Here is a 24,353-nt window from a genome sequence, read left to right on the forward strand (position 1 = left end):
ATGGAGAAATAGATGGAGATGCATGTAGTAGAATTAGGGCTGGATGGATGAAGTGGAAAGAAGCGAGTGGTGTGTTGTGTGACAGAAAAATTCCAATGAAGCTGAAGGGAAAATTCTATAAAACAGCCATAAGACCAGCTATGATGTACGGAACTGAATGTTGGGCAGTGAAAAAGAAAGAGGAACAGCGAATGCATGTGGCGGAAATGAGAATGCTTAGATGGATGAGTGGAGTGACAAAGAAGGATAAAATTAGAAATGAGTATATTAGGGGAAGTCTAGGTGTGGCACCAATTGATGCCAAAATGAGAGAGCATAGGTTAAGATGGTTTGGTCATGTTCAACGTCGAGACGTTAACCACCCAATACGAAGAATAGCTGAAGTGCAGATTCCTGGAAGGAGTAGGAGAGGAAGACCAAAGAAGACCTGGGGGGAGACGATAAGGCAGGACATGTTGGTAAAGGGGATTAACATTGATATGGCCCAAGATAGAATTGTGTGGAGAAATGCAATTAGGGAAGCCGACCCCGCATAGGGATAAGGCAAAGAGAATGATGAGAGAATTATTGCATGACATTTTAGTTAAATCTAACAGTTGTCAGAATCGTAATAAGCCAAATATGAAAAGGTTATTGCAATATAACCCTTTTATTTCCAATTTGGTATAAAAACAAATCAATCGTGTTTATTGCATTTATAAAAAGGTATATTCTTTGATTTGTATAGTCGTACAAATTGTACAGATCATGTATGTAACGACTAGTGTTAGGACAGGCGTGGGAGAGACTGATAAATTTCATGTGAAAGTAGGATTGCACCAAGGCTCTGTGCTTAGTCCGTATTTATTCTCATTAGTTTTGGACCAGATAACAGCGAAACTACAGGGTAACATTCCATGGTGCTTAATGTATGCTGATGATGTCGTGTTAGTAGGAAATAGTGAAGAGAACAAAAACTGGAACAGTGGAGACAAGCTCTGGAGGAAAAAGGTTTAAAACTTAGTAGGACAAAAACAGAGTATTTGGAACGTTCATTTAAAGATGGAGCTACTACAAATAAAATGGTATCTTTGGATGGTGAAATGATTGTGAAAAGCAATAGTTTTAAGTACCTAGGATCGGTATTACAGAGTAATGGAGAAATAGATGGAGATGCATGCAGTAGAATTAGGGCTGGATGGAGGAAGTGGAAAGAAGCGAGTGGTGTGTTGTGTGACAGAAAAATTCCAATAAAGCTGAAGGGAAAATTCTATAAAACAGCCATAAGACCGGCTATGATGTACGGAACTGAATGTTGGGCAGTGAAAAAGAAATGCATGTGGCGGAAATGAGAATGCTTAGATGGATGAGTGGAGTGACAAAGAAGGATAAAATTAGAAATGAGTATATTAGGGGAAGTCTAGGTGTGGCACCAATTGATGCCAAAATGAGAGAGCATAGGTTAAGATGGTTTGGTCATGTTCAACGTCGAGACGTTAATCACCCAATACGAAGAATAGCTGAAGTGCAGATTCCTGGAAGGAGTAGGAGAGGAAGACCAAAGAAGACCTGGGGGGAGGCGATAAGGCAGGACATGTTGGTAAAGGGGATTAACATTGATATGACCCAAGATAGAATTGTGTGGAGAAAGGCAATTAGGGAAGCCGACCCCGCATAGGGATAAGGCAAAGAGAATGATGATGATGACAATTAATATAAAATAGGTTTACGCCTAATTCTGAATTAAAATGTTATTCACCTTATTTAAAGCCACCTACCATCAGTAAACATAAAAAATTACTTGACGAAAAATGTTCGTGCTGTTGCAATGATTTCATGTGTATAAAACACAGACAGAATAAGGTGTAAGGTATTCGGATTAGTTCTTAGACGTGAATATTGTCGAAATAGTGTAGATAGATCAGTACTGTTATTTTTTGTTTATAGTTGTGTTTCGCCGCCGTTTTATATTATAAATATAATGTTAAACTGAAGACATTGACTATGAATTTTTTTAACTAAGTACCAAAAGACAATCTAAATAACAACTTCTGCCTTTCTTTACCATACCAGGCTCAAGTCTAAAAGTAAAATGGAGTGTAAATTTTTTCAGACCAAATTTTTCGACCAAAAAATTCGAAAAAAATATTATAAATCACAACAGAACATAATTTAAACATGTATCAAAGAAAAAAAAGTTGTTTTTATGTTCCGTTTGGCCCCTAAAGACGATTCTAAATTAAAATTATAGCAGCTAGCCCAAAACGCGTCGTGACGTCATAAGGTTATATGTTTACATTCTGCACCAACGAAGTAAACAAAATTGAATTTAATTTAAAATTATACAATATAAACGTCAGTAGAAAAAACAGTTATATGACGTCACAAGTGTTTTTGATCGTTTGAACTATTTTAAATACATAAGATTTTAAATTTGTACTTCTAAGTTATCTTTTATTTTCCATAGTAAACCTTCTTTCCTTTCCTTCAAAAACTGTGTCAAGCTTCATTCTCAACAAACTGGTATATATTATTAAAATGACATAAAATAAATGTAGTGTCATTAAACTATAAATATTGTTCCCTTATTCCGCGACGATGAGCTGGTCAAATACCCAAGTAGGTGGAGGCCAATAAACCAAAGAAGAAGAAGAAAAATATAAATATCACATTAAAATAAACATAAATAAAATATAATTATGTGACGTCACGGTTCGTTTGTACTATTTTAAACATACGGAAGATCTTAAATTTGTACTTTTAAGTTATTAAATGGTGAAATTTTGGAAATCTTATTTTTAAACCAAACTGAACATTATTATGTAATAAAAGAATATGCAAGTTCCCTATTCGGTGGTGAGACGGAAAATTTCACGGTATCGCCGTATTTCACGTTCATTTACTGAACTATAAATGAATAATTTCCTCTCACAAAAAAGGAACTGAAGGTGCGGATTTCGTGCCCGTTCATAAATCAGATTCGAATTCTCCCTAAGATGATTAGGAAACTCCGACATTCCTTTTTATTAAGCGCAACTTCTTTTTGGTAGGAAATTAATTCTGGAGCTTTGGGGGAGTTTGGCCCAATTCTATAGATGGGTCTAGCTAATTAAGGAAGTTTTGTTATCGAGAGTAACTACAATTGACAACCTTTTTATTGTTGGTAAATTTATTATTGTTGCACAAATTTAATCAGGGATTATTTACAATTTAAAATCGTTTACAAAATAATAATACTTTATTTTGAAGTAGACAGAGAGTCTCTAGGCCAGCAATTATGAGGCAAAAAATTCATTAAGCTACAGGTCCTTATATATTGGCCAATTTTATTAGTCCTGGTTACTGGATATTTATCAAGGCCATAGCCCAAAAAAGAATAAGAAGTAAAAGTAAGATTGAGGTTATGTTATTAAAAGGTAGACATTGTATGCAAATCCACTTTTACCTTTGTATTAATTTGTGCTTAGAAGTTGGAAACGAATAGAATTTAAATTGACAATTTTTTGTTGTATTTTTACAATTTATCACACAACATTTGCGAAATCTAATTTTATTCAATGACAGTAGGTATAAAATATGTCAATATGACAATATGAATTAAAGAAAGTTGCAAGATTTCTACGCTACTCGTGCACGATCGTTTCTCGTATCACTTCCAATTACTTGCACACAGCAAATTGAAATGATTTTTAAGGCAAATAAATGTAAGGCTGCACCTAACGTTGGATCCGTTTTTCTCCGATCCGATCCGCCGATGAAGATGTGTTAATGTGTTGGCTGTTGTTGGAAAACAACGTTCTTAAAAGACGTCGAAAAAAACGTGGATGGATGCATAAATTTAATAAAGACAGATCTTCAGGAGAATTTAATATAAACAAAAATCTACGTAACTATCATGATAAATTTAAAATCTTATTTTTTCGTCACAAGAATGGTAAATAATTCATGAGAAAAGAAAAATATATACATAGTAACACATAATAATGTAGTGTAATAATTATACTTCCGGTTTTATCATATATTGAGCAGTAATAAACTTCGGTTCACTTTGTAAGGTTTTATCCAAGATTATTTTGGCAATTTCAAAGACACGTAGTACCCGCTAGAATTTTATAACAAAAGTGAAATTGACCATCCCAATAAAACTATTTACCTAGAGGGACAGAATAGGAAACCACAATAATTGATTCCTATTCATATTCCATATATATATAAATAAAGAGATTTTGTAACCCTTATATTCAAGACAACATTATAAAATATCTATCTTGTAGAGACTTATCCTCTGTATCATCATCATTTGGCTCTACAACTCTATGTGAGTCTTGGCCGCGATTACTATTTCCCTCCATTGTTGTCGGTCCTGAGCAGCTATTTCCCATTATTGTACTCCCATTTTGCGTAGATCACTAGCTACTACGTCCTTCCATCTCTTTCTTGGGCGACCAACTGACCTTTTTCCATCGGGCCTTTCCCAGAATGTGGCGTTCAGAAGTCTTTCGTCACTTGAACTTAGCACGTGACCCGCCCATCGTATTCTGTTTGCCTTAATGTAGCGTACTATGTTTTCATTTCCATATATTGTCTGGAGTTCATCGTTGTGTTTTCTTCTCCATTCTTCTGTTGTCTCTTCTCTGCAGGGCCCATAGATAATCTGCAGTATCTTTCTTTCAAGTACCAGTAATTTTGTCGTTTCCCGCTGATTCAGAGTCCATGTTTCGCTTTCATACGTTATTGTGGGAAGAATTATTGTATTATATACTCTTATTTTTGCTGGTCTTCAAAGTATTTTTGATTAAGGTAGGGTCATTAATGAGTAATATGACCTGTTTCCTGCAATGATCCTGGCTGCAACGTCCTTTTCATATTTATTTTCAGATGTTATGATCGCTCCCAAGTACTTAAATTGTTTGACGACTTCAAAATTGTATTCATTAATTGTTACGTTTTGTCTAACCCTTCGTCTTGGGTTCTTCGTAACCACTATGTACTTGGTCTTGTCCTCGTTGACCTTAAGACAAACTTCCTTGGCTCCGCTCTCGAATAGGGTGAAAACTTCTTTTGCATCTCTGGTTGATTGTGCAATTGTGTCCACGTCATCCGCAAAGGCCAATAGTATTTTTGATCCTTAGGTGGTAAATCCGTTTGTCAGTTGTTGTGGCTAAGCTTTCCTTACTGCATGTTCCAGTGCGAAGTTAAACAGCAGGGGGGCGAGAGGATCTCCTTGTCTAAGCCCGGTGTCAATGAGGAATTCCTCCGACGTGGTGCTGCCAATTCTGATTTGTGCGGAAGCTTTCTCCATGCTCACCTATAATATGTGTAGAGACACATATTGCAAAATTAAATATTAAGATTTGGAAGCTATTTATTGTTGATTTATTTCATGAAATAGTTAAAAAAAAATTAAATGTAGGCACCGCCATTTAATACTTTGGGTATATTTTTTAATCCGACGTCGGTAGACGTCGGATCGGATCGGATTGGACAAAAACGGATCCAATGTAGGTGCGGCCTAAGGAATGCAGAACGATTAGTTTGATTACCCATGTTTTCAAAGTTTTCTTGCGAGTAATCCATGAACGTGTCTACAAAAAACTAGAAAATAACATAACAGGAAACCAACTGCGATTTAGAAAATGCTTTGGCATTATTTATTATACACTCATAGAATGGTCTGGTGGACATAGAGAAAGCCTTCGCCAAAATACAACATAAAAGGCTTGCAAACGTATTACGAAACACAGAAATAGATGATCAGGAGAATCATTCGAATTTATACCGAAATTAGAAAGCCATAATTCAAACCGATCACAAAAATCTAAAGAGGTTACAATAAGAAGAGGAATACGACGTATTCCTCATCCAATGATGTATACTATCCCCTCTACATTTTAATATATGCTCAGAAGAGATTTTTAAAGAGGCACTAGAAGACTAAAGGCACATCAAATTAATGGAACACCAGTAAATAATCTCAGATATGCCGACGATACAATACTCCTTGCGGACATCAAAGAAGGGCTGCAAATTTTGTGTTGATAGCATTACGCAGTATTGCGAGAGGTTACCCCGTCAAAATAGCCCCGTCGATAAAGCTCCGACAAAATAGCCCCGACATACTATCCCTCACACATAACAGCTCCGACAAAATAGCCCGCAGACAAAAAAAGCCGCGGAACAATGGCTCGCCCACAAAATATATAGCCGCGACAAAAAGCACCCTTTAGAATTCGTTATGAAATAATCCCTTAAAAATACATTTTTTCGGAAATGGTAATTATCCTATATTCAGATGTTTATCTTAACTACATTAAAAATGATCTTTTCAGAGAACTCGAACCATGTGTCTTCTCTTAGGAAAAACCAGGAAAAAAATTCCTGGTTTTTCCTCGTGATTTACTATGGAATCACTAACACGAGAATTTTACTCTCACCGGTGCATGTGGTTGTCTTTTTAAAGACGGATTACATGCTACGATTTATTTGTGACGGAAGTTGATTTCATGTAATCGAATAAACTATCTTTCAATAACGTCGTCCCAGGAACGCAACTGATAAATATTGGCAATATCATTTTAAAGTCTTCTACTTGTCTGAGTTGCCGATATGAATGAGTCAGATTAAATTAAATTATTAGAAGAATTTTGTTACTAAGCAACAACATTTTTGTTTAATTGATTAATATTTTGTAATTTGACAACGCCGTCCGAAGTTGGAAGTCAATTGTGGCTTATTTCCCAATTGGAATAGTGACTTAAAATAAATGGTACTTTGTTATAATGTAAAATTTTTATTGGGGGTATTTTCGCCGTGGCTGTTTTAGCCGGGACCCTATTGACCGGGGCTATTTTGTATGCGATCTATTTTGTCGGGGCTTTTTTGTTTGCGGGCTATTTTGTCGAGGCTATTTTGTATACGGGCTATTTAGACGGGGATTTTTTGACGGGGCTGTTTTGACCGGGCCATTTTGACAGGTCACGTTGCGAGAGGTATGGAATGGCTCTGAACTAAAAAAAAGACAAAAATCATGGTTGTCAGTAAGAACAAGATTGAAGACGAAACAATATACGTTAAAGGAAAAGCCTTACAGAAAGTACCCACATACAATTATTAGAGAAAGTACCTAGATGGATATAATTTGGGATGTGAGCTAAATGAACAATGGGACCGTAGCCTTGAAATAAAACGACGCATTGAGATGGCCAGAAGCGCTTTCAATAGAATGAAATCAGTGTTATGTAATGGAAAACTGGGAATAGAAATTAGAACTAGAGTATTGAGATTTTTACGTATTCTCTCTCTTTTATATGGAGTTTAATCCTGGAAAATTACGGACGCAACTGAAAAAAGACTTGTCAGCTTTCAGATGTGGTGTTATCGAAGAATGTGGACAATATCATAGATACAACACGTAACAAACACGGAAACATTAAGAAATATGAAAAACGCTGGACGGAAGGGCCGCCCGAGAACTTATCGTACCGATCTATTAGTATAAGAGCTGTGAGACATTTTTGAGTAGGTATTTTAGGCAACCTGAAAATTTTTCAGGTCACTCTTCTATGATAGCCGAATACAAAAATGCCGGTCTGGCTGGAGGGTAGCGGTTATTTTCCCCAAAAATCACCCCCAAAGTTAAAAAAGGGTAAAAATTGTTATTACAAAAAATATCATTGATATGACTTGAAAGTAAATTTAAGTATTCAAATATAAAGAGAATAAACAGGCCAGGCGATTTGAGGGCGATTTTAACTCTGCAAGATACTTGCATGGGCGCCCCAGGATTATTTTCAGGGGGTGCATCTGAACTTCAGAAGATTTCATCTGAATCTGTACATACTATTAACGAGTATACAATATACAACTATATACGCATAGCTATGTACATTCCTTCCGGACAGGGAGGTGCAATTGTTATTTTGACAGGGTATTTTTTAATTTTAAAAATAAATATTCTACGAAAGACAGGTTTTTTTTTTGGTGACATTTTCCAATTGCCATGTGATCAAACAAATTACGCGTGCATATAAATGAAAACCGCTATAAGTAAGCAGCAGTGTGAGAAAGAGCGTATACCGATAGCTATTTGCGTCCTCTGTTGTAGTTGAGTGAGTGCGTTCGCTCGAGAAAATCACGTGACCTGGCGATATCCATGTTGTTGTGCCTCGAAACGTTAGAGTAATTATTATATATTATAATTTTTTAAGTAATTTTTTCTTAATTAAAGTAAAATAATACGTACTATACAATAGATTTTGCAAATATGATAGAAAATGACAAATTTATTATTATAAATATATAATATAGGTAGAAAATATAAAACTATAAACTAAATTAATTCGGTGTCCGAATCTTGTACTGCTTCTTCAAACTCCTTATCTGAGCTTAAATGTTCATTATGTTCTTCTTCGTTAGACTCCCCTCGAGACTCAGATTCCTCTTCTACATGATCTGTAAATAGTTGTAATATGTGTTTAGAATTAATTAAAAATTAATCAGTGATTAATTAATTGAGTTATAATTGAGCTACGTATTCTCTGTCCTTTTATACTGTTAAGTGTTTCTTTCCTTCATAGTGTTGAGTATTTCTTTTGCCTTTTTCATCTTTATTAATGTTTCCGTGTTTGTTATGTGTGTCCATGATATATTTAATATTATTCGATAACTCCACATCTCAACAACGGCAAGTCTTTCTTCAGATGCGCCCGTGATTGTCCAGGCTTCGACTCCGTATAAGAGGACGGAGAATACGTAGCAACTCAATTAGTTAATCACTAATTAATTTTTAACTATTTCTAAATACATATTACAACTATTTACAGATCATGTAGAAGAGGAATCTGAGTCTCGAGGGGAGTCTGACGAGGAAGAAGAGAATGAATATTTAAGCTCAGCTGAGGAGTTTGAAGAAGAAGTACAAGATTCGGACACAGAATTAATTTAGTTTTATACTTTTCTACCTATATATTTATAATAATAAACTTGTCTTTTTCTATCATATTTGCAAAATCTATTGTATAGTACGTATTATTTTTCTTTAATTAAGAAAAAGTTACTTAAAAAACCATAATATATTACAATAAATACTCAAACGTTTCGAGGAACAACAACATGGATATCGCCAGGTCACGTGATTTTTTTTTCGAGCGAACGGACTCTCTCAGCTACAACAGAGGACGCAAACAGCAATCGGTATACGCTCTTTCTCACACTGCTGCTTACCTATAGCGCATTTCATTTATATGCACGCGTAATTTGTTTGATCACCTGGCAGTTGAAAAATTTCACCAAAAAAAAACTGTCTTTTTTAGAATGTTTATTTTTAATATTAAAAAATACCCTGTCAAAATAACAATTGCACCTCCCTGTCCGGAAGGAATGTACATAGTTATGCATGTATAGTTGTGTATTTTAAATTCGTTAATAGTATGTACAGATTCAGATGAAATCTTCTGAAGTTCAGATGCATCCCCTGAAAATAATTCTGGGGCGCCCATGCCAGTATCTTTCAGAGTTAAAATCGCCCTCAAATCGCCTGGTGTGTTTATTTTCTTTATATTTGAATATTTAAATTTACTTTAAAGTCACGTCAATGATATTTTTTGTAATAACAATTTTTACCCTTTTGTTTAAATTTGGGGAAATTTTTGGGGAAAATAACCGCTGCCCTCCAGCCAGACCGGCATTTTTGTATTAGGCTATCATGGAAGAGTCACCCGAAAAATTTTCAGGTTGCCTAAAATACCTACTCAAAAATGTCTCACAGCTCTTGGACCAATTATCGTTATCGTACTAGATACTGGCATTCTATAAAAATAACAAAATTACTCGTTATTTTGATATTTTAGAAACACCTTGTATACTTGAAAATATTTTATGGTTCTACGCTTCATTCATTCCTGCATTTGAGAAATTGTTCGATGCCATATTTCGGGGACACACTATAGATGTATAGATTATTGCATAAATCAATAGAATATTATGGTAAGGGAGCACAAGCGAGGATTTTTGCAGTTACTCAAGCCCGTCAGATTATTACATGGGGAGAAACCTTGTACCCTGAAAATGTACCTCTACCATATATTGGCTTTTAATGCAGGGGAGTTCGTTAAGGGGGGCCGAAAAAAATTATATCCTTAGAAAAACTCGAAATCGTCAGATTAAGCTAAGGCAAGTTAAGTACAGTAAAACCTGTGTTAACGGCCACCTGTCAAAACCGTCACCTGAACTAGCCGGCCAGTTTCAAAGCTCCCAAAACCAAAATTTGTGGACTACAAAACCTGGTATTAGCGGCCACCTTTTTATATCGGCTAATAGTTCTGTCATTTTTAGTGACCGTTATTGACAGGTTTTACTGCACATGCGAAACAGTGGATATTTCAAAAATCTGACGATTTGAGCGGGGCGTAAGGAAATGGCTGAGTCCCACAAGTTTCACAAGAAAAAAGCGACTATTTGGCAAAATGAATGACATATCGAACGACTAAAAAATACGTACTGAATATTTTTCAAAAATCTATCGAATGATACCAAACACGACTTCTCACGGAGAGGGGTGGGGGGTAAATTTAATATTTTAAATACGAATCCCGGGATATTTCGCGAAATGAACATCAGATCGAAAAACTGAAAAATACACATATTCAATATTTTTGAAAAATCTATCGAATGGCACCAAACACGAACCCCCACGGAGGGTTACTTTAAAATATTTAGTGGAGCCCCATTTTTTATTGCAAATTTGGATTCCTTGCATAAAACTAAGTAACTTTTATTCGAAACATTTTTTCGAATTATGGATAGATGGCGTTATAATCTAAAAAAAACGATTATTGGAAATGGAAAATTAAATTTAAAACGGACAAGTCCCCACTAAACTGGAAAACTTTACTTAACTTTTTTCGTTTTAGGACCTACTCTTCACAACCTAATAGGTCCCCAAATCGCTCGAGTGACTGCACATTTAGCATACTTTGCTCCCCTACCACTATGTCATACTTTCATTTTAAATTAGTTCATTTTTCTGAGAAATTAATAGTTTACAATATTTGAATTTCATTCTATTTCTATTACGCCAGTCAATGCCCGAGATTAAGAACAATATATTACCTCCGAATTCTATCCTACTGCATGGATTTTAATGAAATTTTGGGAGTAGCCCAATCTCCTAATTCAAAGTCTATCCTATATTTATACTATGGCGCTTTTATCATGGGGGAAGTTCCCACCACGTCTCGGGGGTGGAACATTTTTTTTTCGAATTACATGGAGAAAAAGGAAGATTTTTAAGAAAATTTAAACATGCATTATATAATTTGATCACATTTTTTACAAAAACCATGCATTTTAAACCCGTTAAACTTTTTGAAGGTATAAATAACACTGTATTAAAAGGTATTGCAGAAGAAAAACAATGCATTTAAATTCTGGTGGATGAGGGGTTAAATGTATGTACTTCTCATTTTTTTCCTTAAAGTACATAAGTCATATATTTTTTTGCACCATACCTCACTTAGTTTGAATGTCATCATCATCAACATCATCATTGGCTCAACAGCCCTTTCTGGGTCTTGGCCTGTGCCAGGATTCTTCTCCACTCTGATCTGTTTCGTGCTTTTTTTCTCCAGTTTTTTATTTTTAAGGTTTTTATATCATTTTCTATTTGTTCTAAATATCTCAGCTTCGGTCTTCCTCTTGTTCTTTTTCCTACTGGCATCTGTTTGAATATTTTATTTGGTATTTCGCCTTCTTCCATTCTTTCTACATGTCCCATCCAACGGAGCCATCCTATTTTAATGAATGTTATGATATCCGGATGCTGGTATATTTCGTATAGTTCAAAGTTGTACCTTCTTCGCCAAATTCCATTTTCTTTAATGCCCTTATATATGTGTCGCAAGATTTTTCTTTCAAAGGTGGCTAGCAATGTTTCCTCTCTTTTAGTGAGTGTCCAGGTTTCTGAGCCGTATGTGAGTACCGGTCTTATTAAGGTTTATTAAGGTTAGTTTGAATGTAACCGACATTTAACGGTGCTCGTTTTAAAGGCCTTTTCAAACATTACAAAAGGCGTTGGTAGCATTATACACCTAAAACCTACCGTTGCTCTGTTATTTCAAGTTGAATACACCAATTTGAGCATGCACCAAAAAACAAACTATTTTCACCTACCATATCTCTTTTTGTATTATAAATAGAACATTTACGAAGGACCGAATCTCTTTATTTATAATCTAAAAAATGTTTTATATAGTGTTTTTAGTTCGATGCATCGTTTTTAAGGTATTCACAAAAAACCGTCCGAAAAGGTGTCATTTTTCAATGAAAATGGCCAAATTTCAACTACGCATAACTCAAAAAGTATTGAGTTCTCAAAAAAAGCATACACCATTTTTTGCTTAGAAATAGGTTCTCTAGCCACTTCCGTGCTTATTTTGACCAACAAATTTTCCACCCCCTTGAAGGGGTGGGAACCGCCCCAAGATAAAAGCGCCATAGTATATAGGCAAGACTTTGTTTCTTGAGCTATTCCCTACTTACTGTGGAAATATCAAGTACATCGATGTAGTAGGATGGAATTCGGAGCCAAATACCCTCAATGACGGCCCTATAATCATGCTCTGCTACTATCGCGTGAGAGAGGACACACACAAGATTATAGCAAAATTTCTATATACTGTAACTTTTTGAGTTTTTGAGCTAGAGCAGAGTTTTATGTCACTCGAAAGGTAATTTTGCATTCTTTTAAAATATGTAAAAATATACAGGGCGTATCTAAGAAAATTAACATTTCTTTTTCATTTCCGGTTCAACCGGTATCCATATTTTGGGTAAAATTTATTTTAATGATATATAAATAAAGTACCATATATGTCTGCAAAATTTCAAATTTTAGTTTCTATTACAAAGGAAGTTACGGCCACTCGAATATTTTTTTATTAAAAATTTATAACTCCCCTCCTATGGAAAGTAATGGAATCTGACTAATGTCACTCAATTTACCGATAGGATATCAAAAATGTATCAAAAAATAAACAAATTCCTTGAAGCCATTTTTAAGAAAATCTAGTTCAAATTTATGTAAAATTTTGACCCCTTAAATATAGGAAACCCATAACTTTTTCTGAAAAAGATGATAATCGTCTTATAGGCCCATCTTTAGGCTATATAACGTCTTTTTCAAGTTAAACTTATCTTAAACAAGTTTTTAGATAGGTAGGGAAATGTGTCGGGTGGGCGGTCAGCCATGTTGGCCGCCATTTTGAATTTGGAAATGTCAAATTCCGTATTTCTATTTACCTATCGATGAGCTAACTTTAAGTTAAATTTCATTCGTTTCGGTAAAAATTTGCAAAAATAGGCCCTAAATAACCCCCTATTTCGGCCCCCCTCTGAGAGGTTTCTTTTAAAAGCTTAGTTTCTCGACAAAATTCTCTTAAACTTACTAATACCGAATTTCATCAAAATCGGTCCGGTAGTTTTTGCTGAGGGGTGGCGAAATACGTACATACTTCCGACATGTTTTTTTATTTGCGTTTTAGACTCAGGGGTACTCAGTACGTCGAAAAAAAGTGAAATCTGAAAAAAAAATTTTTGCACGACCCTATAACTTTATCTATTATACTATACTACGTATGTAGTACGATAATGTAAAAAGAAAAAGAAATACTCAACATTAAGAACGAAAGAAAAATTAGCAACTTCGCTCACATACTAACAAATGGAAAATATGAGTTGGTGCGATTGGTAATACAAGAGAAAGTGGAAGGAAAAGAGGACCGGGGAGACTACGCACGTTCCGGTTAAAAAATTTAAAACAGTGGAGTGGAAAAACATCAATAGAACTCTTTCAAACCGCTGAATACTGAGTAAAATGTGCCATGATGATCGCCAATGTCCTTAAAGGATCAAGCATACGCAGAAGAAGATTAAATATATATCCGCTTTTGTTACAGACATCCTTACTAAAGCTTACGATTTTTAAAATGGCATTTATAAATAGAGAATTCTGAGAACTGTTTTGAAAATTGTTGATGATTAATGGTCATGGAAAGGAGCGAGGGTGCAAAAAGGATATACAGACGAGAATAACAAAGGCGCAACACGCATTCAACGCTTTAAATAGAATTTGGCAAACAAACGAAATATCGGAAACAACAAAAATTAAAATCTTTAATAGTTGCATTAAAAGTATACTGCTCTATGGAGCAGAAACATGGAAACAGGACGAAAATACAACTAAAAAACTACAAACATTTGTAAACAAATCTCTAAGAAAAATCCTTAAAATATATTGGCTAAAGAAAATAACTAATACAGAACTATAGGAAAGGACAAAGCAAACTAACATATCTACTACAGTCAAGGAAAAAAAATGGAAATGGATCGGCCACACTTTGAGGAAAGACCAAAGCAGCATAGCAAGACAAACACTTGAATACCAACCAGAGGGGAAAAGAAAGAGGGGCAGACCAGATAACAGCTGAAAAAGAACAACAACGAGAGAACTCGAAAAAATTGGATTAAGATGGGGCGAAGTCAAAAAGAGAGCAAAAGATGAGAATGGAGGGAATTAGTTCACAATTTATCCAGAGAATAAAAACAAAAGAAGATGCGCTGTCCCGGCCAGACAGCAATCTTGCACTTTTGGCCAAAAACGCATAAGCGCCCAATACTCCACAAGGAGGGATGGAACGAGAGAGAGAGAATGGTTAGAAATTACCACATAACTATGTACTCATCAGCCTAGACGTTGTATCCTTATTATTAAGTAATGTTTAGAGAATAAGCTTGATTGTTATAGATTGTTATGATTGGTATAGAAAAAACAACTATATAAGAAACAACTTCTTCTTCTTCCAGTGCCATCTCCGAGACACAGATCGGCAATCATCATAGCTATTTGAACTTTAGAGACGGCTGCCCTGAAAAGTTCATTTGATGTACATCCGTACCATTCTCTCAGGTTGCCCAGCCACGATATGCTGTGTCTCCTATATTGAAGAAAAATATATCTTATGCCACCGCAAGTACCCAAACTGAAGAGTCCCGACATTTAGAACCAAGTCCAGAGCAAAAGCTAAAAAGTACAGAAGATAAATGTCACTTTGTAGTTATTAGTAACTTTACCCCAACTTACACCCCTATACAAGTGGTTCACTATATTAAAGAGAAGCTAGGCATTAAGGAATATATCAGATGTTACGCACTCCTTAAAGATGCCGACAGAACAACTGGCTCTTCGTTCAAAATAGGTATAAAATCTAAAACATCTATTAACTTATTATTTAATAAGGAAATTTGGCCACCTGGTGTTAACATTAAATGGTCTATAGAATCTTCCTATTCTGAACCAACGCTTTCATCTCAGTCACATAAGAATCCGAAGAATCTCAGAAGCCCTGTCACCTTGGAAAATCCAATTAGCAATTCTCGCAAGAACAAAGATGAAGTAGAAAACACAAACATACGTACAGACAAGCAAGCCATCGAAGTGTGTAAATCTAAGAATCCGTTCCATTCGCCAATAAATTTCGTTAAGAAGGATACTTTAGAACTATCGATAAATCTGGATCCAATAACGCTAATAGTCGATATCTTCTAGCCAGATTAAGGGAACCGGATATCTTAAAAGCCATTAACTTCATCTTTCTTATCTACATGACCAACCAGCTTTAGTGTTTTACGATGGATTTACCAACACAAGCGTTAAACTCTTTTTGGCTTCCGAGGGACTTCCCACTAAGACAGAAAATCTAAAACAAATTCTGCTAGACTTCAACAATGCCTATGGAATTGGTCCAGATGAGGTGGAAGCTGATCTTAATGCTTATAGGTCATTTCTCACTTCTGAAAGAATTATACATCTGCAAAAATCAAGGGAATGTCACCGAAATTACTATTCCGCTGCCTCTCTAAAACGAAATTTTTAAACATCACGACGTGTTCTGAGGGACTAGAATCCTCAAATTGTTTTAGTGATAACAACTTTAGCATGGTTCTGATTAATATTCGTTCTATAAGATACAAAACTGATGAATTGTTTTTGTTCCTAGAAGAATTAGGGTTTCCCCCGGTAGTTGCGGTTACAGAGCACTGGCTTGAAGTCAACGAGCCTTTTTTTGTAGATAAATACACCACAATTGCTAGGTATGATCGTCCAAGCTCAGCTTATGGGGGAACACTAATTCTGTCTACGAGTAATGATTTTTCCTTGGTAACAAAATATGACTTTCTGTTAAGTGAAGCCTCCTTTGAGTTTTCCTTAGTTTACAATAAGAATCTTAATCTTTATATTATTTGCATTTATAGATCACCTGCCTCTTACGTGGAACTATTTTTTCAGAACCTGCTAAATTAGTTAGATGACCTGCCACATAAAAGTAGAAAAATTTTATGCGGGGACTTTAACATTGATTATGCTGCTGCTTGTGCTACACAAATATCCTTGGTAAACATATTTGAATCGTATGGTCTAAAAATGCACGTTGATTCTCCTACAAGGATTACAAATACTTCATCTACCATAATTGATTATACAGTCTCAGATTTCTCACCCCTTGATGTCCACTCTACTACTATTAATGCTGGACTATCTGATCATCAAGCAGTTTATACGAAGTTTAATATCTCCAGCAAACCCTCCTCGAAAACCCGACGTTTAGGCAGGATATTTTCCACCCGGAACTTTCGTAAATTCCAAAATTTATGCTTAATCTCTGAGTGGCGTTTTCCTGCCATGGACGTGGATAATAATTTCAGAAAAATCTTAGATAAGCTTAGCTGTATTTTCAATAAAGCATTTCCTTTAATTGCAATTAAGCCAAAACATCACAAACCCTAGAATACTAAAGGTATCCAAATATCTTTCAAGAATATGCGTTCTCTTCTCTATATCAAGAAATTTACTACCAACGTCTCTATCACTGAATATATCACCAAGTACAGGGCAACCTATCCTAAACTTATAAGATCAGCTAAAAAAGTTTACTACCAGAACCGTCTGGGAAGCTCCAAATGTGTTGCAAAAGAAACTTGGTCCATAATAAACGATCTTCGAAATAAAACCCACACTGCTCAAACATTTTCCCTTCCAGACCCTGAAAATCTAAATGAATACTTTGTTAATGTGAGTAAAAATATTACATCAACTATTTTGCCACAACAAGATCCCATTTTCTATCTCCCTAATTCAAGAAAGGTCTCGAATTCATTCTTAATAAAACCAGTCGATAAATCTGAACTGATCCAAACAATCAATAGTATCAAAAGCAAATCTTCCTGTGGTACTGATGGTCTATGGATAAAATTTTTTTCTAATCTTCCAGAAAATGTGTTAGAAGTCCTCATCTCACTAATTAATGATTCTTTTGAGAAAGGTAAATTTCCAGAGTGCCTGAAGACAGCCATCATTATTCCTCTTCATAAGGGTGGTGAAATATCTAATACCTGCAATTATAGACCTATTGCACTACTACCGGTACTCTCCAAAATTATTGAGAGGCTCATAAAAGCCCGACTTATGTCCTTTCTAGTTGAAAACAACATTTTATCACAAAATCAGTTCGGCTTTTTAAATAATAAATGCACCACTGATGCCATGTTTTCTGTACTACATGGGGTTTATCAAGCACTGAACAATAATCTTCACACTGCCACCGTTTTTTGTGACTACGCCAAAGTTTTTGATTGTGTAAATCACAATATTTTGATAAAAAAACTAAATTTCTACGGAATTCGAGGCATTTCTTCAGATTGGTTCCAATCTTACTTGGATGATAGGAAACAACTGGTTAGAGCAAATGATACAGACTCTAGTCTCAAAAACATTGTATGTGGGGTACCTGAAGGTTCAGTATTGGGTCCTCTACTTTTCCTTATCTTTATTAATGACATCACTAATTTAAAAATCCATGGAAAACTCTTTCTTTTTGCTGATGATACCAGTATCACTTGAAGCAACTCAAATATTGCGACTCTTCATGCTACTATAACTTCTGATCTACTTACAATAAAAACCTGGTCTGACTCAAATTTACTCTCGTTTAACGTAGATAAAACAGTAGCATTGTCTTACAAAGGAGCTCTTCAACCATTACCTCTTAATAACAGCCAGATCAGTACCGTTGATGCTGTAAAATTTCTTGGTATTTTTTTAGACAGCAACCTTAAATTGTCCCTCCATATCGATTTATTACGGAAGAAACTCTCTTGAGCTTGCTATGCTATAAGATCTGTTTCGAATGAACTCAATTTAGCATCTTCGAAAATAACATATTTTTCTTTGTTCGAGTCACATCTTCGTTATGGTCTTCCTTTTTGGGGTTCTGGTACAGCTGCCCAATTCGATGTTATTTTCAAATTACAAAAAAGAGCAATAAGATATCTGTTTGGCCTCAGAAGAACAACACATTGCAGAAGTTATTTCAAAGATCACGGAATTTTAACCCTTCCATCTTTGTATATTTTAGAAACTGTTTTCTTAATTCGTAAACATCTACATGTCTTTCCACCAAGACCTAATCATGACTACTTCACGAGAAATTCTACGCTTGACGTCTATTTGCCGACCCCGTCCTCGGAGTTAGTAAAGAAATCGATATTATATTCCGCAAAAAAAAATGTACAACCATCTCCCCCTACAACTAAAATCTGCACCATCTTTCCACAAATTCCGTATACCTACTGACAAAAGCCTACCTATTTGAAAGATCACATTATAAAGATTTTTTTAGTCAATAACTAAGAAATTACCGTACCCTTTGCACAAGTAGTATTTTTATTATTTTTTTATCTATATTTGGGTGTCCTATGCAACAGCTTAACTTTTTAACTTTTAAACCTTTTTTATTAATTATTAGGTACACTATGCATTTGCAATTTATTTAAATTTTTGCAATTGATTATTTCTGCTTTAACTTCATTACTATTATTATTTAAATATATTGACGATTTATGTAATTTTAGTAAATTGGATTGTTACCGTTTTGTTTTTTTGACTATTTATAAGCTTTGTGGATAAAATTGTAAAATTTTTCATGGCAATAAAGCATATTTCTATTCTATTCTCCATCTGCTTCTCTTTTCTTGAACCTTTTCTTGCATAATCAATTAAAGCAAGTTGTATCTCTATCCACGTGTAATATGTCCGAGATATTCTAATTTTCTTGTTTGATGGTATTTAAGATTTCGATTTCTTTATTAATGTTTCTCAGAACCTCTTTGTTTGTGACGTGTTTTGTCCACGATATTTTCAGAATTCCATATGGAAGAATTTCCTGTATCTGGCTGTATACCATTAAACACAAGTAAATTTAATGAAAAATTTCTTTATAACAGGTATAATTATTTAAAAACCCTTAACACGTTCGGCGCCCATAGAAAATCAATGTGAGTCTCCAAATCCCAACACCTTAAATTGCTTAAAAATAGTTTTTATTGCTTAGGTTTAATGAGTTATGCAATATGTATGTATATTTTTTTTATTTGGGGGGAATAAAGTTAGTGCCGTATATGTGACGACGTGGGCCCTCTACATAAATGATTTAACGCAGGGCCCACTGACGTATGCATAACGTCACTGGTATTTTATAGAAAAACTGTTTGATTTTGGTTTTATTTGTCACCAATAATAAAATATAAATAGAATGAATGACACAAATTTAAAAAATCATACCTAGTAATATTATAACTTTAAATAAAGTGAAAATTAACAAAACAAATGTTCTATATACAGTAAATACAGTGCACAAAAAGAAACACACGTTGTACACATTGCACACCAAGAAAGAAGTTCAGGGCCTTTCATGATATTGTTTGAAGCAGGGTTGTAGACATAAACCTGGGTTCCCGGAACAAGATTTACAAAAAAATAATCTCTCTTTACGAACATCATTTTTTGAACAAAAGCGGCATCGCTTCATCAATATCCTACCACTTGGGTTTTTTGGACACTTAGGGCCAATTTCTCATATCGAGTTCAACTCCAGTTTAACCTGAACTTTTAGTGAACGTCAGTTAAAGTCAAAATCGTCTTTCTCAATTCACGTTCAACCGATGGCAGTTTAAACTTGAACGATGCTTGAACGCTGGAATTCGGCCGTTAAAATATTTCTGAACCCAGTTCAGATGATTTCATGGATTACGCATGCGTTGTGTTAACACGAAACGCTGTGATAATATAAATATACTCTATTTTATTATATTTAGCCTAACGATAAAAGATAACACTATTTTTGTTTTGATAATATTTATTTATAATTATTAAAATGATTATTTGATTATTAATACTTAAATTTAAGAGACCAAGTAGTTTTCAATCCTAATAGTAAATTATTATTATTGAAAATATTAAAAATATTACTAAAAGATTTTTAAATTGAAAACTTATTGGTACACTTTCCTGGTGACACCTCCAAGACTTCTACAATTTGCAAGTCAAATGGATGCTGCAGTGAAGACGAGAGGGAAGGAATTCTACACTATGCAAATCACATCCCCCGTCTGCAGCTGGTAAAGTTCCAACGGAAAAATGCACCTAGTTACTCTACGGAGTAATACGACTATAAAATAAAAAAAAATAAAATAAAAAAAAAAATAAAAAAAAAATGTATACCATTTTTATTCAGTTGCAATGCGAAGGCAAAACAATCTTACTTTTCAATTAGAATACGGAGTGCAGTCCAGTCCCTTGAATCGCGATTTTCGGCTCTTATTGGAGCCTTCATCGGAAGGAACGTAGGCACTGTTCTCCATATTTTAACTGATTGGTATCGAGAGGTTCTCCCACCCACTGCAACTGAAGTGATGATAGTAGGTGGCTAGCGCCATCTGGCATTGAAAGACGAAGTAGTTTTCAATCCTAATAGTAAATTATTAATATTGAAAATATTAAAAATATTACTAAAAGATTTTTAAATTGAAAACTTATTGGTACACTTTCCTGGTGACACCTCCAAGACTTCTACAATTTGCAAGTCAAATGGATCCTGCAGTGAAGACGAGATGGGAGGAATTCTACACTATGCAATTCACATCCCCCGTCTGCAGCTGGTAAAGTTCCAACGGAAAAATGCACTTAGTTACTCTACGGAGTAATACGACTATAAAATAAAAATGTATACCATTTTTATTCAGTTGCAATGCGAAGGCAAAACAATCTTACTTTTCAATTAGAATACGGAGTGCAGTCGAGTCCCTTGAATCGCGATTTTCGGCTCTTATTGGAGCCTTCAACGGAAGGAACGTAGGCACTGTTCTTCATATTTTAACTGATTCGTATCGAGAGGTTCTCCCACCCATTGCAACTGAAGTGATGATAGTAGGTGGCTAGCGCCATCTGGCATTGAAAGACGAAGTAGTTTTCAATCCTAATAGTAAATTATTAATATTGAAAATATTGAAAATATTACTAAAAGATTTTTAAATTGAAAACTTATTGGTACATTTTCCTGGTGACACCTATAAGACTTCTACAATTTGCAAGTCAAATGGATGCTGCAGTGAAGACGATAATTTGACTTGCAAATTGTAGAAGTCTTGGAGGTGTCACCAGGAAAGTGTACCAATAAGTTTTCAATTTAAAATCTTTTAGTAATATTTTTAATATTTTCAATATTAATAATTTACTATTAGGATTGAAAACTACTTCGTCTTTCAATGCCAGATGGCGCTAGCCACCTACTATCATCACTTCAGTTGCAATGGGTGGGAGAACCTCTCGATACGAATCAGTTAAAATATGGAGAACAGTGCCTACGCTCCTTCCGATGAAGGCTCCAATAAGAGCCGAAAATCGCGATTCAAGGGACTGGACTGCACTCCGTATTCTAATTGAAAAGTAAGATTGTTTTGCCTTCGAATTGCAACTGAATAAAAATGGTATACATTTTTATTTTATAGTCGTATTACTCCGTAGAGTAACTAGGTGCATTTTTCCGTTGGAACTTTACCAGCTGCAGACGGGGGATGTGAATTGCATAGTGTAGAATTCCTTCCCTCTCGTCTTCACTGCAGCATCCATTTGACTTGCAAATTGTAGAAGTCTTGGAGGTGTCACCAGGAAAGTGTACCAATAAGTTTTCAATTTAAAAACCTTTTAGTAATATTTTTAATATTTTCAATATTAATAATTTACTATTAGGATTGAAAACTACTTCGTCTTTCAATGCCAGATGGCGCTAGCCACCTACTATCATCACTTCAGTTGCAATGGGTGGGAGAACCTCTCGATACGAATCAGTTAAAATATGGAGAACAGTGCCTACGTTCCTTCCGATGAAGGCTCCAATAAGAGCCGAAAATCGCGATTCAAGGGACTGGACTGCACTCCGTATTCTAATTGAAAAGTTATATTGTTTTGCCTTCGCATTGCAACTGAATAAAAATGGTATACATTTTTATTTTACTTAAATTTAAGTTTATTAAAAACATCATAAAAAAGGTAGTTCAAAATGGCGACAGTTTTTTACCTTTTGTCATCTATTGGCATTTCTCGAAAGCTGTAGAACGTACGCTGACATGAACGTGCAATGAGAAATGCATTCCAAACAAAACCGATGTTCACCGGTGAACCTGGTTCAACTGAACCATAGATTATCGCAGGTATGAGAAATCGGACACGCGCCAACTCGTAACTTTTAATGACAAACATTTTCAAATCAAAATGTACACCGGCCAATTCGTAACTTTTCTATTACCTTACCTGCCAACTCGAAACTTTCTTCAGATGAATTCAAAACTATTGATTAAATGTAATGCCTTAAATCTAAACCGAATGTATCTTGGTTTGCTTAAAAACATTATATTTTGTATTATATGTACCTATAAAAAATGGCAAAAATTGAAATATCTTAATAAAATAATTGAAACAATATTATAGTGTTTCATTAACACGTGTTATAAATATTATTTCCATCAAGTATAGCTCTACAAACACGAGCTTGGTTTTTATCAATTAATTGTAAGTTCAATATTTAGATGTTTAGCAATGATAAATTATTTAAATCCGTCTGATAATTAAAAAAAAAAAGAGATTTTCCATATGTTTATTTTAAGTTTAAAAGATTATACCTTTATTTAATTACGAATTCACCGGTAGTTGATTGGTTACCGAAAAATTACCTGAGGGCCAGATTTACCAATTGGCCTGTAATTAGGATGGGGGATTAAAATAGTTACGAATTCACCGGTACCCGAGAAACCGAGCCTTGGGTGGAAAATGAGAATGAGAATTTTCAGCGACGTTTTTGTCATGATCTTCATCTTTTATTGTTTAAAATAACGCTTCTATAATGGATAAGGGAAAATCGAACAATGGCATTTTTGGTTTAGATGAATATTTGTTATATACCTAGCATCCATGAGTTGTGATTCATCATCTCAATCAGATGAATACCTACTTTCTTATACCATCTAAGTGTCTTTATATTTGATGGATAATAAGACATCATCTGATCTTGTAAAGCTATTCCTGACATATACCGATTGTATTAAACTAGGTCTAGGTTTAATTTTTTTTGTCCGTGTAGCGTCCTCCAAAATGTTTTCGTGCTCGGTTGTGATGTATAGCACCTCTCTTTTATCTTTCCACTTACCAACACACACGTCTCCACAATTACGTTGCACCATTTCTCCAATATTTAACTTTGAATTAGTCACTCTAGGATTTTTTTTCTTGCAGCTCGCAGAGTTCAAATGTATAAAATATTTCTAGCCAACAATTGTTTGGAAAGGCCAACAGAATTGTAAAAGTTGTCCATGGTGGCCATTTCCAAAATAATCTGTCATCAAGTGAAGTATAACTTTGTACAACTTTGAAGTACAACCGTGAACTTTGAAGTACACATCATTATCACAATTATAATCAAAATTTTATTCTAAATATGTAGATCATGTCTTTTTTATTGGGGATAATGTTACTTCGAATTTTATTACCATCTTGTCTACGAAGTATGTAAACAAAATTCTGACCCAAGTGCACTTTTGTAAATTATAAACACTTACTAAAATTCCCCTGAACCAGTGAGAAAGCCTACTACAAACGCCCACTTTATAGGAACTGATATTTATAAGCGTGTGTACGCCGTCACATATACGGCACGGGCCCTACAATAGAACATGCTAACGCCGTATATGTCACGGTGCGGCGTGGGCTCTGAAGCGTGGGCGAAGGGCTACATTATCACAGCACATTTTAACTCTAAAAAGAGCAACATCAGTGCTGTTACCTATACCACTGCTGTTATACTTATTTTAGGTAACAGCACTGATGATGCTCTATTTAGAGCGAAAACGTTCTGTAATAAATGTAGTTCTTTAAGGGTTTTTAAATAAGTGTACCTTTATAAAGGAATTTTTCACTAAACTTATTTTCAGAA

The sequence above is a fragment of the Diabrotica virgifera genome, chromosome 4 (assembly GCF_917563875.1).
Source record: "Diabrotica virgifera virgifera chromosome 4, PGI_DIABVI_V3a".
NCBI classification, from domain to species: Eukaryota; Metazoa; Arthropoda; class Insecta; order Coleoptera; family Chrysomelidae; genus Diabrotica; species Diabrotica virgifera.